This window comes from Camelus ferus, chromosome 16 (assembly GCF_009834535.1).
Source record: "Camelus ferus isolate YT-003-E chromosome 16, BCGSAC_Cfer_1.0, whole genome shotgun sequence".
NCBI lineage: Eukaryota > Metazoa > Chordata > Mammalia > Artiodactyla > Camelidae > Camelus > Camelus ferus.
Genome location: NC_045711.1, coordinates 12,343,749 through 12,362,593, shown reverse-complemented (window position 1 = coordinate 12,362,593; position 18,845 = coordinate 12,343,749). Strand labels below are relative to the sequence as shown.

At 34.9% G+C, this 18,845-nt stretch overlaps 1 protein-coding gene across 3 annotated transcripts in view; it reads right to left on the bottom strand.

The window, feature by feature from the left end:
- The window catches only part of LOC102503454 (leucine-rich repeat-containing protein 37A2-like), a 38,837-nt gene that overhangs the window by 1,862 nt on the left and 18,130 nt on the right, over nucleotides 1–18,845 (bottom strand). For all 3 annotated transcript variants that reach the window (XM_032498733.1, XM_032498730.1, XM_032498732.1), the window contains 5 exons: nucleotides 15,316–15,388; nucleotides 12,878–12,958; nucleotides 9,071–9,142; nucleotides 8,501–8,571; nucleotides 1,265–1,383 (listed from right to left, as the gene is read on the bottom strand). The gene's annotated coding sequence lies outside the window, so the exon portion shown is untranslated. The remainder of the gene's footprint in view (nucleotides 1–1,264; nucleotides 1,384–8,500; nucleotides 8,572–9,070; nucleotides 9,143–12,877; nucleotides 12,959–15,315; nucleotides 15,389–18,845) is intronic.

The window sequence follows — 18,845 nt, the reverse complement described above, 5'->3', positions numbered from 1 at the left end:
ATGTCATTCTAAGCGAAGTAAGCCAGAAAGAGAAAGAAAAATACCATATGAGATCACTCATATGTGGAATCTAAATTACAAACGAACAAACAAAAACAAAGTGTAAATACAGGACAGAAATAGACTCATAGACAGAGAATACAGTCTTGTGGTTGCCAGGGGGGCGAAGGGTGGGAAGGGATAGACTGGGATTTCAAAATTGTAGAATAGATAAACAAGATTATACTGTATAGCACAGGGAAATATACACAAAATGTTATGGTAGCTCACAGACAAAAAAATAAGTGACAATGAATGTGTATATGTACATGTATGACTGAAAAATTGTGCTGAACACTGGAATTTGACACAACATTGTAAAATGATTACAAATCAATAAAAAATGTTAAAAAAAAAAAAAAAAAAAAAAAGCCTGTCCTGCCCACTTCTGGAGAAGGGAGTAATATAATTGGTTAAAAAAAAAAAAAAGCTTGGAAAATAAGCAACATTTTTATGTCAGTAGTAAAATGTTATTATTTATGATGTGCTCCAGCTCATTGATATAGACCAGTATTTAAGCTGTCTGGGCATGAAAGCACATTTGGGAAGTCATCAAGTTAAGTGCCAATAAATCTAATGTACAGAAAAATCCTTGAAAGCATCTGAGTGTTTTCTGAATAGAAATGCTTGAGATTCAGAGCAACTTCAGAGCTGGACAGTCTAAGAATAAAAGAGCCATCCCATCCACTGGAAGGGCTAGGTAGCAGCTTCTCGTTATGGAACCAGAAACTCTCAGGCTCCAAATAAAACATAAAACACCACCACTTGTATTCTCTTATAAAACTGCAAAAATAAAATAAACAAAAAGGTATTTACACTTGCCCCAAAGACAAAGCATACTTGAGACCTAATGGATATAAAATCAGTTTACAAACTGTGATGCACTGTATGAAAAAGTTCTCATTTGGGGGTAAGGCATCAAGCAGAGAGCACAGTATACAATGTGTGGTCATGAATGTTAATTCCCTTCCCACTTCCATGTCTTCCTCTTGTTCCTCTATGTATGTGGATCACTTACATTATTAAGCTAACAATGTAACTGAGAATCTGACTTTTAGCAAGTAGTAGGAGTAGTTCTTAGAAATTTAGGGAGTTGAAATTCTGAACGAACGAATAAAAATAATTCAATTACATCATTAGTTTAAAATTTTTATCATCACTGATTAAAAATAAAAATTAAATAAACAAAAATTTAAAAATTTCTTATCAGGCAATGCAGACTCACCACAACGTGTGGTGCTTGCCAGGCAGTCACTGTCACAGTGCAGCTTGACTGTCTTGCAGACAACTTCAATAGTAGTTTTAAATTGGCAGAGGCAGCAGGTCCCATGGCTAGGTAAGATCCTATAAATGGAAACAGAATTAAATTAGTGGTAAAGGAGTGACTTGAGTAGGGAGGCAGGCCAAGGCCACCACAGGGCAGTGAAGAAAAGAGTTCTTAGGGCACATGGCCTGGAGAATTGGACAGGGGCCAGTTGGCCAATTGCTGCTCTTAACTGTTGTAAATAAATACAGAGGAGCACAGAAGTGCCCAACAGAAGGGTAAGGATGGCAGTGGGTGTCGGTGTGCCTAGAAAAAAGGTGATAGGGATTAGAATTGGGTGACACTGATCTGTAGTTTAATTCAGAAGTATCTCCTCCCAACCCTAAAGTCTCACTTTGGGTTGAGAGTGCACAGGAAGAGGGCAGACTTCTAAGAAGAGTTAAGTCCCCAACTTCTGGAGTCCCTCTGTCAATTCCTAGTTGTGAGTAGGAAATGTACTAGAAATTACTCTGGGAATTAAAAAACACTCTGTGGTTAAACAATAACAGATCACATTCGCCAACTCTGGATAACCTAAACATTCAAGAGAAAAACAATGAGGTAAGACAATTAATTTAAAGAAGAGCATATGAGTTCATAATAATACTCAAAGTCAGGGAGCACTTCTTTATAGAGTAATGCTAGCTAATAATGCAGGAGGAAAGAGAGGATTAGGAAAGTGCCATTTTGCAACTACCAGTGTAACACTCAATTCAGACCAGGATTATCATTGATGCACACTTGGGTGAAGACTGTTTCAAAGTAGAATCTGTACTGATTCCAAAGTATCACCCCATAAATTATTTACTAATTACCGAGGGAAAAGATAACTTTACAATGGAGAGATATGGACGATACCACTTTAATCAAGTGGTCAAACTTAGCATCAGGCAACCTGGAGTGATGAAGAAGGAAGGATGTATCACCAGGATATCTATTCTTCCCCAGAATGCTTACTTTGAATCTAATTAAGAAATAGACAAATCCAGATTGTGAGGCAATTTATAAGACAACTGGCTTAGGCTCTTCAAAAATGCCAATGTCATAGAAAAAAAAAAAAGTACAGAAATATTCTAGATTAAAGGAAACAAAGACATGACATGCAATACCTAATCTTCGATTGGCTCCTGCACCAAAACAAAACAGACTTAAGAATGTTATTGACTTCTGGCCCAGATGAATTAACAGGGAACAATTTAGCCTATCTGAAACAATGTGGGGGAGGGAACCCCAGATTAAATATATGAAACAGCAGTTCTCAAGAAATTGGGCCTCTGGCAATAAAGATCAGTCATCCCCAAGAGATGGGAAATAAAAATGAAGTGATCCCTATGACTCCCCTAGTTTACTTCTTTGAGAGTTTCCAGGTCATGGTACAGGGAGGAGAAACTCAGGCAGAAACTGGAGGACTCCCTGAATGAGGAACTGGAATTAAGAGTCCAGGAAAATCAAGGTGACTAGAGTTCACAAAGCGCAGCACTAGGGAGAAAAGAGGTGCACAGGCAAAGAACTCTGGAGATACGCAGAGGGATCTCTTGAGTATTCAACAAAGTACTGGTCAGTGCATGTGTATGAGGAGTTACTTGAGGCCAGGAAAAGAACCACATGGAAGGATTAATGATAAGGATAACTGTATGTGACACAGGGTTGGGAATAGTACCCATCCCAACAAGCCAGATGCTCAGAAAAGCTTTATCTCAGCAGTTGTGTGTGAATAATGAGCTCTAGACTAAAGGCTACTTGTGGTCGTACCTAACCCAAAAGGATAGAGTAGACTTCACCCAAAACAAAGCTCAAGCATATTTATAGGAATATAAAAATACGTAGCACACAATAAACTAAAATTCACAATGTCTGGAATCAAATGAAAAATTACCAAGCATGCAGAGGAGGAAAATATATGTGATATTGAGGAGAAAAAGCCATCAATCAGCACTAACCCCAAATCTATATATATGTTAGAATTAGCAAAAAATGACATTTTAATAATTGTAACTACTGTCATACGTTAAAAACCCAGACTAAAGACTGAAAATGTTAAGTATAGGCATGGAAGATATAAAATAGACCCAAATTGAGCTTCTAGAGATTAAAAACAATGTCTAAATGAAAAGGACACTGGATGGGATTAATTTTAGATTAGATACTGCACAAGAAAGGATCAGTGAACATGAAGGAACTATCCAAAATGAAACACAAAGAGAAACAAAACAAATCAACAAAAATGAACAGAGCATCATTTGATGAGCTATGCAACTAACTTCAACTGGCCTAATATACGTCTTAGAGTCCACGAAGGAGACATACAAAGATTTCAAGAAATAATAGCCCCAAATTTTCCAAATTGGTAAACACAATAAATCCACAAAGCCAAGAAGGTTAATGAACATTAAGTATAAGAAACATGGATAAAATGAAGCCAAGGCACAAATCATAGTCAAATTGCTCAAAGCCAGCAGTAAGTAGAAACTCTTAAAAGAAGCCAGAGGAAAAAATTTTACACTACATAGAGAGGAACAGAGATAACACTGACAGCAGACTTCTTGTTGGAAACAATGTAAGCCAGAACTCAGTGGAATAACACCTTTAAAGTAGTCAACTGGGGAGAGGGGTACCCAACAATTACCAAGCTAGAATTCTATACCCAGATCTTTCAAAAACAGAAGTAAAATAAAGACTATCTGAGACATACAAAAGCTGAAAGAATTAATCACCAGTAGACTTTCACTGTAAGAGATGATAAAGGAAGTATTTTTAAGCAGATGGAAAGATGGAGCTACACAAAAGAATAAAAACACTGGAACTGGTAACTACACAGGTAAATAAATAAGATTTTTCTTATTATTTAAGTATCTCTAAAAGATATAACTGATCATTAAATTAAAAAGACTAAATATAGTGTGCTGTTTATAACGTAAGTAAAAATAAATACATGAAAACAACAGCACAAAGGCCAGGAGGGGAGAAATGGAAGTACACTACCATGAAGTCCCTACACTATTCATGAAATCATGTACTGTCACTTGAAGGTGAACTGTGGTAAGTTAAACATGTACACTATGAACTATAAAGCAACCACTAAAGTGACAAAACCTGAACTGTAACTAGTTAGCCAACAAACGAAATAAAATAAAATAATAAAATGTACTCAATCCAAAAGCAGGAAGGAAAAAAGGAAGAAAGAAACAAAGCACAGACGGGACAAATAGAAAACAAATAGCACGATAGTAGATTTAAATGTAATCGTACCAATAATCACATTAAATATAGTCTAATCATCCTAATTAAAACAGTTGTCACACTAGATAAAAAAGCAAAAGCCAACTATATACTGTCTATAAGAATGATTTTCAACAGAAAAATAACAGGTTTAAAGGATGGAAAAATCTGTTCCAATCTAACATTAATCAAAAGAAAGCTGGAGTGGTTATATTACTTTAAGACAAAGTCAGTGTCAAAACAAAAGTATTGCTAGGGATAAAGAAGGTTATTTCATTATGAGAGGTCAATCAATGAAGAAGGAAGGCATAACCTAAAAATTTATGCACCTGATTACAGAACTTCAAAATATATGAAGGAAGAATGAGAATGTCAAGGAGAAATAAACAAACAAATAAACCTACTATTATAGTTAGGAATATCAATATTCCTCTCTCAATAATTGATAGAACAGGTAGGTAGAAAATCAGTAAGGATACAGAAGACTTGAACAGCACTATCAACCTACTTGACCAAATTGACATTTACAGAACACTCCACCCAAATAAGCAGAATACACATTTTCCTCCAAGTGGACACACAACATTTACCAAAACAGACCATATTCTGGTCTATTCCCACTATTTATTGGCTATAAAACAAGTCTCAACAAATTTAAAATGATTTCAGTCATTGACCACAATGGAATTAAATTAGAAATGAACAAATCTGAAAAATCTCCAAATATTTGGAAACTAAACAATACACTTCGAAGTAACCTTACAAAGAATAAATCAGATGGGAAATTAGAAACAATTTTGAACTGACTGAAACTGAAAACGTCAACATGTGGGATATTGCTAACACCATACTCAGCTTCCTTAGCTTCCATCTTAAACTAGAAAACAGAGAACAAATTAATCATAGAGTAAGAGAAGAAAGAACATAATAAAGATCAAAGTAGAAATAAATAAAATGGAAAACAGAAAAATACTACAGATAATGAAAGGTTAATAGAGAATGTTATAAAATACTTTACACCAATAAATTCAAGATGGAATGGACAAATTCTTTGAAATATGCACACTACTAAAGTTTACTCAAGAATGAATATGTAACTTAAATAGCACCATTAAAGAAATTGGATGTGCACTTTAAAATCTTCCCACAAAGAAAGCTTCAAGCCCACATGGATTCACTGGTAAATTCTACCAAACATTTAAGGAACAAATGATACCAAATCTACACAAACTGTCAGAACGCTGAAGAGGAGGCAACAGTTACCAAATCATTTATAAGGCCAACATTCAACATATCAAAACTGGACAATGACATTACAAGAAAAAAAGACTACAGGCTAGTATTTCTCATAAACACAGATGTAAAAATTCTTAACAAAATTTTAGCATATCAAATCCAATAGTATATAAAAAGATGACACATTATGACCAAGTAGGGTTTATCTCAGCAATACAAAGTATGTTCAATATTTGAAAATCAATGTAATTTATTCAAGTTAATACACTAAAAATGAAAAATCATATGATCATCTCAATAGATACAGAAAAAATATGACAAGATCTAACATCCATTCCTGAGTAAAAAGCAGCCCGCAGGAAACTAGGAATGGAAGGAGACTTCCTCAACTTGATACATGACTTCTACAAAAAACCTAACATCATATTTAATGAAGAAAGACAAAGTGCTTTCTCTCTACAGTCGGGACAAAGGCAAGATGTCCACCCTCATTACTTCTATTAGATATTGCACTGAAGGGTATAGCCAGTGCAACATGGCAAGAAAAAGAAAGGATGTTCACAATGGAAAGGAGGAAGTAAAACTTTATTTGCAAATAACATGATTATGTAGAAAACCTGATGGAATCTACAAAAAGACTACTGGAACTAATAAATGAGTTTATCAAATTTGCAGAGTGCAAGACCAATATACAAAAAACTAATTTATCTCAACAAATTATCAGAAATTAAAGTTTTAAAAGACCATTTACAGTAGCATCAAAAGCATAAAATAATTAGGAAAAAATCTGATAGAAGATGTAGGAGATCTGCATACTGAAAATTGCAAAATATTGCTGAGAAAAATTAAGGAAGACCTAAGTAAATGGAGAGGTATAATATGTTCGTGGATCAGATGATTCAGTATTGTTAAGATGTCAATTCTTCCCAAATTGATTTATAGATCTAAATCCCAAGAGGCTTTTCTATAGAAATTGACAGGCTAATTCTAAGCTTCACGTGGAAATGTGATGTTCCTAGAATAACTGAAACAGCTTAGAAAAAAGAACAAAGTTGGAGAACTAACACCACTTGATTTCAAGACTTATGAAGCTACATTTTCAAGAAATTGTGATATTACTGTAAAGATAGACAAAAAGATCAAAGGAACAGAATATAAAGTCCAAAAGTAGAGAGATATAGACAACTGACTTTTAGGTTCAAAGGCAGTTGAATAGAGAAGGAATAGTGTTTTCAACAAATTTTGCTGGAACAATTGAATATCCACATGTGGGGGGAAAAAATGAACTTCAATCCAAACCATATACAGAAATAAACTCAAGTTGGTTCAAAGATCTAAACGTAAAATCTAAAAGTATAAAACTTCTAGAAGAAAACGGGAAATTTTTTATGATCTTGACTTAGGCAAGATTTCTTAGACACAACACCAAAAGCATTGTCCATTAAAAAAAAACAGACAAATAAGACAGGATCAAATTTAAGAATTTCTGCCCTGTGAAAGACACTCTTGAGAGAATGAAAGATAAATCACAACAGAATACTTAGCAAATTCATATTGAAAAAGGACTTATTCTCAGAATATATAAAGAACTCTCAAAACTCAATAAAAATGTAGACAAAAAATTCAAAGCTATATAGATGGAAAAGAAGCATACAAAAAGATGTTTGACATGATTAATCATTAGGGATGCTACACTGAGATGCCACTATATAACTATTAAACTATCTAAAGTTAAAAATAATGATCATAGCCAAGTGTTGGCAAAAATGTGAAGAAAATGGAACTCTCATACACTGCTAGTAGAGATGTAAAATGGCCGAACAACTATGGAAAATATTTTTAAATTTAAACATACACCTACCAATGATCCAGCCATCCTACTGGCAGGTGTTTACCCAAGAGAAATGGAAGTATACATACAAACCTACTAGAGAGGTTAAAACTTTTCTTAAAAACAGAAATATAAGGATCAGGTAAAGCTATGGAGCAACTGCAACTCTCATACACTGCTAATGGGAATGCAAAATGGTACAGTCACTTTAGAAAACTGTTTTAACAGTTTCTTAACAAGTTAAACATGCACTTAGCATAGGATGGAGCAATCCCATCCTTAGGTATTTTGTTCCAAAGAAATGAAAACATATATTCACACAGAATGTATGTTTACACATACAAGAGTGTTTTTTAGCAGTTTTATTCATAATAGCCCAAAAACTAGAAACAATTCAAATGTTCATCAACTGATGAATGCATAAACAAACTGTATATCCATAAAAAGAAATGAACTACTGACAGGTGCAACAACATGGATGAATCTCCAAAGAGACTGGCTAAGTGAAAGAAGCCAAAAACAAAAGGCCACATACCATATGATTTAACTTAAAAGACATTCTGGAAAAGGCAAAATTACAGGGACAGAAAATCAAGACTGCTGGTTGCCAGCACTGGTGGTGGGAGGAGGGGACTGACCTCCGAGGGACATGAGGTGACTTTTGGGGCTGCAGAAGTTTTCTGTTATCTCAAATGTGGGGGTGGCTGTATAACAACAGGTTTGTCAAAACGCAGCAAACTGTGTATTTTAAGAGTGAATTTTATTAGATGAAAATTAGGAAACTTATACATCAATAAACCTGACAAGAAAATAATAAAACTAACCTATAAAAAACAATTAAGTGAAAATAAATGTCATAAAAAGCAACTTACAGTTATTCCAGTTCAAGGGTCATCATGAGGATTCTTTCAATTGTTGTGAGACGTGTGTTTTTCCCAGGTCTCTGAAGGAAAAGCCCAAACAGGCATGATATAAACCCAAAGGCAAAAATTCTACACTTAAAAAGATAATTAATATGTGACTATTTCAATTCTGGCTTCTTAGTTGCCATAGACAATAATTCCAGGGAGCTCTTATTGAAGAAATTTAAATTTATTTGCATCATTAAATTACTGACCTTGGTGCTGAACAAGACAATCTTTTTTTTTTTTTTTAACCATTATCCTACCTCTCATTCTCAATTGCATCCACCTCTCTTGATTCTTTTTTTTTTTTTTTTTTTTTTTATGTTTCATCTCTATACATGTTCTTCAACACTTTTCTTCCTCTGCTGGCTGTCTCACCCGTATACATTCTTTCTTAATCTTTTTGCCAATAACTCTTACCTCAATAACCCAGTTAAAATTTAAATTATGACTTTTTAGCCAAAATCCTCAATCTCTGATGAAAGTAAAAAAGAGCAGAAATCAACTCAAGAGCCATAACATTGTTGCAATACTTACAAATATCTTAATGCTGGCAATTTTAAAAGACAAGGATCTTCAACTGTTGTCAAAGGATCATGACTGAGAATTCTGAAAAATGGAATGGCATTAAAATTATCTGCATTTTCAATAATGTCATGAAAGTTTATATTCACTTTTTTGGTATGGAACTTAAAGGTAAAAAAAAAAAAAATCATTTTCTGAATTTACCTATAAATCACCCTTAGAATTCTTAAAGCACTCTTCATTTGGGAACTACCCAGGTGTCTAGATGATAAAGTGGAAAACAGAAAGAGAAAAAAACAGGGGAAAAAAAGTGGATAGCAAAGAAAAAATATACCAAAGAACTTTTTAGGTCAAAACCCTAGAAGGGACTATGTTGGTAGGAAGCCCTTCCTCTGTAAGAAATACTATTTCTAGTGTCCTCTATAATTCAAGGCATTTTTTTCATCTCTAGAAATTCCTTAAATTTCATGTTTTAAACTACCCAGTTAAAGACAAAAGTAGGACCAATCCCTACACAGTGCCTTATATTTATTAGGTACTTAATAAATGTTTGTTGAATAAATAACATTTTGTTTATATATCAACAAAGTGACAAATTCATTTTCTGGAACAAATTTTTATTCCAAAATGCTGGAATAGATTTTCTTCTCAATTCTTTAAAACAAACAAGGAAAAAAAAAATTAAAACCCAAAAGAAACAGGAAGAAAGGAAAGAAAATCTGCCTTTAGGTTAATTAACTCTACTCAAGAATCAAGTGTACTTTTGCAGAATATTACAAAGATAATCACAACTAATACCTTTTGGATTGCCAGGTATCTATGATCAACATTTAATATTTAATCCTTACAGTAACCTTATGTGATAGATATTATTATCCCATTTTACAGATGAGGAAACCAAGGCACAGAGAAGTTATATAACTTGTCCTAAGTCATCAAGCTAGTAAGAAGCAGAGCTAGAATTTGAACTCAGTTCTGACTCCAAAGCCTGTGTTTAACCTGTATTTTTTTTTAAAAAAGGAGCGTGTTTAAAATAACTATTACTTTAATCTTAATTTTGAGGGCACTTAATATAGAAATATTTTTTCAAATTTCATCTCTTCACATGGGAGAGCCTCTATGTGAATTAAATTTTCTCTTTTACTTCTTTTCTTCAATTATCTCCCACAATTAAATATTTAATTAGCCTATGGTCATTGAGGCTTTAGAGATTTTAAACCATGTTGCAACCTAATCAGTAAAAACAGTAGAGTAAGGACACCTGAAAATTCATCCCTCCATAAAAACAACAAAAACTGGCAAAAATGGCCAGAATCAACTTTCTCAGAACTCTGGAAATTTAACCAATGGGCTTGTAACAATCTGGGGAGCAATTTATTTAAGAAAAACAAATTAAGTTCTGTAAGAACAGCGAGACCTGTATTGCTTTAGCTTGTCCTAGACCTTTGCTCTCCATGCCCATGGGAACCTTTAAAAATAGTCCACATCCTAATAACCAAAAACTTCCCCAACTTGGGAAAGGAAACAGTCACCCATGTCCAGGAAGCGCAGAGTTCCACACAGGATCAACCCAAAGAGGAACACACCAAGTCACATAGTAATCAAAGTGACAAAAATTAAGGATAAGGAAAAAATATTAAAATTAGCTGTACCAGTACCTCCTCTGAGAATAAATAAATAAATAAATAAATAACCTCCCACCACCAAAACAAAACAAAACAAAATTAAAAAACAGTGCTTGGCTCATCTTTGAGGTGGACTTCGGATTCAAAATAGACTCTAGCACACCTCTAACTTGTTCACCTGGTGTTTGTCAATAACAGAGGTTTCATTCAAGAAACCTACTGAGCTATAATTACCTGAAACCCAGTGATGAATCAAAGTTTTGTGGGACTTGAACGTCATCTACTTTGGAAAAATCCTGTCTAATAAAAACATGTGAAGTTACGAACACAAAAATTGCTAGGACCCCTCCCACGATATTGGAAGGGACCTAGGCAAGTGGGGAGCCCTACAGCTTCAGCTTCATTTAATTCATGATAAATCCACCTCAGCTGGGGCCCTTCTACAGACTTATTTAATGCAGGGGATAATATCATTTCAACTTATAAACACCCTAGTAATATGTCATTATAGGCAACAAAATGACAACTTGAGGGGTGGCACCTTCTGGACTTTCTAGATTTGGCACAAAACAGAGGAGGAGCCCAGCCTCCAGCACACACTTACTGTATTCTGACAACCTTTTGAAAGTAACTGTGAATGAATTTTAGGAATACAGTATTAATTTGTTTCCAACACCAGCTCTGATTCTTTAATTTTTTCTGCCATTTAAGATGAACACAGAAATTCACGGAACAGGCTGGTGCCTCTTCCACGACCATCTTTTCTAACCTACCACCCATTTTCTACTTGGTTGCCCCCCTACCTTGTTACCCTGCTGCAGAGATGCTAGCATGGCTCTCATAAGTTTTCCCATCAACTTTCTTCCAGTATGAAAGTTTCTTGGGGACAAAGTCTTTCGCCTATTCTTCTTTGTAACCCCAGTACTCAGTGCGGTGCAGACACACAATGTGCATGGCACTCAGTGAATGTTTTTGAATAAATTCATTAATTTTTATCAACTATGATTCCACAATTTTTTCCCCCTGGGTCACCTACATAACCATGAAACTTAGATTCTTCTAAGAGACTCTCGGTGTTATAAAATGTTTAGAAAAGGTCATGAGCTTAAGATATGGTACTGATGCTACTAAAACCTCTTGGTGGAGGGACCTAATGAGTCCAACCTCTGGTGCACTGCCAAGAGAAAAACTGACCCTCTGTTCTCTTTCCACAAGTTGGGCACCAGCAAGCTAATGAAGGGGAAGGGAATCTGCCACTGATGGGCATCTGCAGAACTGTTAGTCCAGCTCGACACACACCCTCAACACCTTCGTTAACCCAGTGAACCGTGTGAAACTGGATTTCTGAACCACAAGACAAACAGGAGAGTCTTTTCCAAAGTCCTGATTTAGAGGAGGCTCTTCACCTTGAGTCTAAAATCCCCTTCAGGCCACTGAACCTACCTGCTGTGATCTGATTGTGACATGGAGAAATCAGAGAATTTTCAAGATTCTGAAAAACCCACACTTCTTATTAGTGGTAGTCAGCAAAGAAAGTATGGAGAATTAGGCTATAGCACTGTGTTTTCTTTGTATGTTTCACACTACAGCTTAACACAAATATCCATACCTCAAAGGTTCCTATTGGCCACAGATAATTCACTTCAGACATGTATACTTTTTGAAAAACAATGTTTTGGGTGGTTGGGGAGAAAGGTGGCCAGTGGTGGGTGTTCAAGAATTCTTTCTGCTTTACTATTTAAAAGAAGCTAATAGTTGAGGAAGCACCCATACCTTTTGCTCCCTGAAAAATTTTGGGCTAAACTTAGTTCTTTGCAGCTCTGTGCTGCATACATTTTAAGCAGTTAGGAATTTTGCACATGAGTAGGAATTAAATTCAAAAGTGGAATTTCAAGTACCATTCGCATTTTGGACCAACAACAATGGGATTCCATGACAATGCTAATTTGAGTGTTTCTGCTGGGTGCCTTTTACTTTATTGCTCATGCCAAAGATTAGTACGAGCGAAAGCAAAGTGCTCCATATGAGTTAGACAAGTCTCTTGGCCTCTTTGTACCTTAGTTTTCCCATTAAAAAAAAAAAAAAAAAACGATCTCAAGACATAATTTCTGGAATTCATAGTGAGCTTATACCCAGCTAACCAATTACGAATAACAAAAACACATAGTTTGTAGTCATCTTCTATTTCACTTACAGCTTGTGTAAAAGCTCCATTCTATGCCAGGACCGGAACGTTCCAAAGCTCAGGTCTATGATTAAACTGCAACCAAGATTTCTACAAAAAAGAAAAAAAAAAAAAAAAAGACACAAGCAAAAGAAGAAAAACAATTCTTTCAGAACATTATCCTTTGGCAGTAATTCTAATTTATATACGATGAAACATAACCTTATTATCCCTTCCATACTCTAAAGAAACCTCACTGTGGAAAATGGTTGCTTATGATTTACATTTACATGGTTATATATATGGTGCATTAGATACAAGACAGTAAATCCTCAAAAAATATTTGTGTTAAGCGATCCTTATTTCTCTAGAAAAGGGCAGTACTACTGACATTTTGGGCCGGATAATTCTTTGTTGAGGGGGGCTCTCTAGTACACTGAAGGGTGTTTAGCAGCATCTCTGCCCTCTGTCCACTAGATGGTGGTAGTGTATCTATCTATACTGCTGATAACCAAAAATGTCTCCAAACATTGCCAAATGATATCTGAGTGCGAATCTTTGCTAGAGACAAAAAGGATTAGCTACATAATTCTAATAGCTTTCTACAATAAAATTTTAAAATTTTTAAATGAGCAGCAAATTAATTTTATAAAAAATTAACTTCTATAAAAATTCCAAACATAATGAAGGTATATTTGTAACTTACACAAATTCCAAAAACAGCAGTGATTCAAATGTACCTCTTTCTTAAATAGCTACTTTTGCAGCCCATTTCCTCTGAGCATAAACTTCTTGAATGTATCAACTAGACCTGCTCATGTACATTATCTATCACGTTTAAAGCCAATGCATGTATAAAGCAGTCAGATAGTTTTAAAAATAAACAATTAGCTGGGGAGTGAACAGAAGGAGGAAAATAACTGTTTTAGAAGAAACATAGGTCTATTACTTCACAGCTCCCTTTTCTATGCCTCTACAGCACTTTACCAGCCAGTCAGTGCTTGTGCATTATGGTCTGAGCTTACGTTTATTTTCCCTGTGAGATCAGGAGTTGCTAGAAGGAACTCTGTCTTACCCACCTTTATGTTTGTAACACTAGGCACAGTGCTTGGCATATTCTTTTTCACTGATTGGCATTTTTTAAAATGAGTGAGAATAACTTGTGCTAACATGAAATAATCAGTTAAGAAAGTATTTCAAAATAGAAGTAACTAAAGGCCTAACCCACTGAACAGTTATTTCATTTATTTTTCTCCAAACTGTGTTTCTAAGGTTTGGAGCCTAGATGCCAGAGGGATCCAAGAAGACTAATACAAAAGTGGTTGCCCCTTAAGGCTTGGATGGTTTGATAGTTAAAAGGACTATTCTTAGGGTCATGTGAGGCCCTTTATACCCACTTCCCTTAGCCTTTTATATTTGCAAGAAGAATCTCGTTGCTAAAGAGCATCATTAATTAGCTTAGTAAGGATTAATGACATACACAGCTCTGGATGCCACGGACAAAGGATAAAAACTGATCTTTTATAGCAAAGGACACAGTATCTCCTTATCTCTAAATAAACAAGAATACTATGCAAGCATTTCTTTCCTTGTATAACGAGGCTGGAGAGTTTTTTACTTTGTAATTAGTGAAGTTAGGGATGTTTCTAATATGCTTATTTGGTGTAAACATTTACAACTATATCACTTTAACTATCATCTTAAACATTTTTAATATTGGTTTAACAATTCCTGCATTAAATCCTTAATACTAGTCTGTTCTATTGGTAACTTGATATGTTCTGGACAATATTGTTTACATAATTCATCTGCTTAAATATGTAATATTTAAATGTTAATTAATTTAGATTAAAATTATGAGTTAGTGGCATTCATATTAATGTAGGTGTTCTATATTTTCTTGTCCTGTAGGTGATAATTTGAGCTTAACTTTTAATTCCTCTCATTTTACTAAACCACCTTTTCCAAACCTTTTCTGTGAAGGCCACATAGTAAATATGTTAGGCTGTGCAGGCCACACACAGTCTCTGTCGCATGTTTTCCCTTGTTTTTTTCCTCCATTTTCCCACTTACAGCCCTTTAAAAATCATTCTTAACTTGTGTACTGTGTAAATATGAATCATGAGCTGGATTTGATCCATGGGCCATAAACTAAACATAAGTGGATGGTATATGAACATTTACATAATAAGGTTCACATGGGTGTCTAATTGCTCAGGCTTCATTACCACTTTTCCTCTACAACTAAAAGGTGTTTTTCTATCTGTATCTTGTCTATATAAATTTGAAAATTAAAAATGAATAGGAGGTATTTGATGCTAGAGATGGGCTGGGGCCCTGACTTAGAGAGTTATAGGATTTTATTGCTGGAAAAAATTGTAGAGATTATCTAATTTGAACCCCTTAATTACTTTATAGATAATACAACTAAGAACTCATAAATAAATATGATTAAGTAATTAACTTACAAATACTGGAGGGAACAGCAAGCCTTTAAGTGAATCCTTATGTAACTCAGTCAAAGAATTTTCTCTGAGAATTCTGAAAAATGAAAAGGTTATTTTTGGATCAAGATGCTAAACAACTACAATTATTTACTACACAGGACTAACTCCTATGTGTAGGGGAAACGTGGGTAATGGTGCCATCTAAATGTCCTAATTCTTATTTAACTTAGAGATGGTGATCTCTGCTCCATTTTCACTTAATCATTTTTTCTCACGTCTTCCTCTGTATCTCTCTTCATCTCACACACACACACACACACACACACACACCCCTATCCACTCCTCCTCACCAAATCATGTATTTAATGCCTACTCTTTAGATCACAAATTCTTGGTTAGAACCCAACTCTGGGCAGCACTAATGTTGCAGAGCTGCCATTCCTTTCTCTCTTTTCCCAAACCTTATCTGGAAGTCCCAGACAGAACTATATTAGGGCTGCAAATGAAGCCATTTGATTTTTTCCTCCATTAGAAATATTTTTGAAAATTAAAATGTGCATAAAATATACATAATTATTCACTTTAATAATTAGAAAAGAAATTCTCATGTAACACCATTCACGTCAAGAAAGAAAACAGCCAGCACCCCTGGAGCCTCCTGTGCTCCTTTTAAATTACAACCCGCTCCCTAGAGGGAACCACTATCCTGACTTTAATACTAATTTTCTTGCTTTTTAAATGTGATTTTGCCTCTTATACATCAGCCATAAACAACACAATTTAGTCTTGCTTCTTGAACTTTATGTGAAGTGGAATCATAGATGTATTATTCTCTACATTCTTTCATTCAACAATATTTTGTAAGTTTATCTTATTTTAGCATGTAGCATGTAGTGTTGCATGCCTAGCTACATGGGGCTACTGAGTACTTGACAGTGGCTAATGTGACTAAGGAGTTGAATTCTAATTTTAATTAATTAAAATTATTTTTAAAATTAAAATTTAAAAACTGATATTGTAATTATAGGAAGATGTTAAATATGTTTGCAATAATTTGGGTATGGATACTACTTTCAACTGTAACTTATATGAAATCTAAATACAGATAAAATTTAGCAACCAAGTTGAGACTTTCAAAGAGTTAGTATGGACAAAAACAATGCAGACAGTCATTAATTTTTATAATAATTACATGTAGATATGACAATACTTTGGATGTTTTTGAAGACAATACAAAAAATGTAGAATATCTTATCAATAATGTATATAATGATTACATGTTGAAATGATAATTTTTGGAATATAAGGGTTAAATAAAATACATTAACATTTATTTCATCTGTTTCTTTTTACTTTTAAGTGGCTACCAGAAGTTTTAAGGTTACTTCTGTGGCCTGCATTACGTTTCTGATGGAGTGCATGACTTCTAAGTGTGGGACTAACCACACTTTATTAATTCAACTACTGGTGGATACTGAGACTTTCCTAGTTTTTAGTTACTAAAAACAATACTGCTTTGAACAGTCTTGTATTTGTATCCTGATACATATTTGCCTGAGTTTCTCTAGGATGTAACAGGGATACAAAATTGTATTCCTAAGAAGCTGTGCTATTTCAAGTTGGCCAACTGAAACATGTCAAACCTCTCTACCTCCTTCAACTTCCACCAAAATCCCTAAGAATGATAGAAAAGATGTAATTTAAAACTACAACCTTAGCTCAAAGCAAGCAGCTGTACAAATGCTCCCCGACCAGAAATGTCCTGTAGCTACCTGCAGGGTGATTATTTGGGATAGTGTGGTAGGAGCAACCTGCAGCACATCAATCCCGCATTTTGTTCCTTGATCCAGGCAGCGGGGAAAAAAAGGGGGGGGGGGTTCCTTCCTCCAGGTCGGAGCAACTGGTGTTAGAAAAAGGGCAAAGTCCCAGAACCCTGGAGGAAGGGTATGCACTCCCTGACCAGCCAGCAGTAGGCATCTTCCACTTCTTGCTTATGCTCAGGATTACCCACTGGGAGTAACAAGCCTCAGCAGCTCACTTCACCTCTCCCATAAAGCTGGAACAGAAGCAGCAGAATCTCAACTATAAAGATGAACTGTACTCAGAAATGACCAAAGGGAAAAAGCCAAGTCTACTAAGGACAGGAAACAAAAACAAATAGAAGAGATTATAGTTCTGCATTGAAAATGTTTTTTCTCTCACAGTGTATTTTGGTCACATATTAATTCCACCTCATAGCTTAATTCCATCTCATAGATTATTTACTCACAGCTTATGAGAATTAACATATTACTATCTGGAAACTGCAGCTGAAATCAAGGGCAGTTCTCAGTAATAAGGTGGCTCATATTATACAGGAAATAGTTCCACACACTTTCTAAAGATCATTGAAACAACACAAAAAACTTAAATTCCCACAAAGAACTCTTGGAGCCCTGAGAATGCTTCAAAGACCCTGACCTCCATTTGAAATTGACCACGTTAGAAGGAACAGCACTGATGATCAGAATATATGTGAAGGGGGAATGGTCAACAGGTGGTGCCATGAATGATTGTTTTCTCCCCTCTGTTAAGTAGTTAAGTTTCATATTTCCATGGAAATGATCCAAAAAGAAAAAAGAAAAAATCACTCCATCCAATGACACTTATAGTAACCCTTTTCATAACTTAAAGAGTAGGGAAAAAAACTCTACTTCCCTACATCACATAACAAAACTGTATGTGAACACCACAGATGACATACAAAGGTCATAGGAAACAAAGATAAATGAAAAAAATCAAGACAAAAACGAAATTTGTATATACTAACTATAACTTTAAACATTGACAAGGATTCAGTAAGACAGCAGAGACAGGGCTGACCCTCAACTGTTGGTGGCAGTGTCTTCTCTGATTGGTTGATGCCCATGTCAGACTGGCTAGAGTCTGAATATCATAGAAGGAGGGGGAGTAACCAAAGAGTATGTCTTTTAAATTAATGGGGTTTCTTTATGTCAAGTTGTTTGGATGACAGTCTAGTAAAATTTTTTAAAAATAACAATACATTCAATCTAGAAGTAAAGTCTATAGAATAAGCCAGTCACCAAAAACTTACCCCAAAAAGGTGCTTCAAATACGTAACTAAATGAAATAAAATATATTGATCTGTAGAACTCCAAATATTCATTTTCACTGAAGCAAAAATTTTAAAATTATAGGGAATCAGAGTTAAAGCCAGATCTAAAACTTTCTCTCACCAGGAAAATACCAAAACCAGGCATGAACTAACATTTAAGAAACATCCATGTTTAACTTCTGGCCAGGGTTAAGGTCTAAGGCAACCTTCTGAATTTCACATTCATTCTTGATGTTTTATTTTTGACAATCATCGTTATCTCCACCTCTGTAATTTCTAGGAAACTGAGAGGGCTCAGGGTTGGTTGGTTGGTTGGTTTCTTTGACTTAACGTATAATGCAAACAGCAGGCCATTCTGAAAGTGATTTACTCTCCTTACTCTGCTTTCTTTCTCTCCAAAGCACTTATCAATACTTGATATTACATCTACCTATTA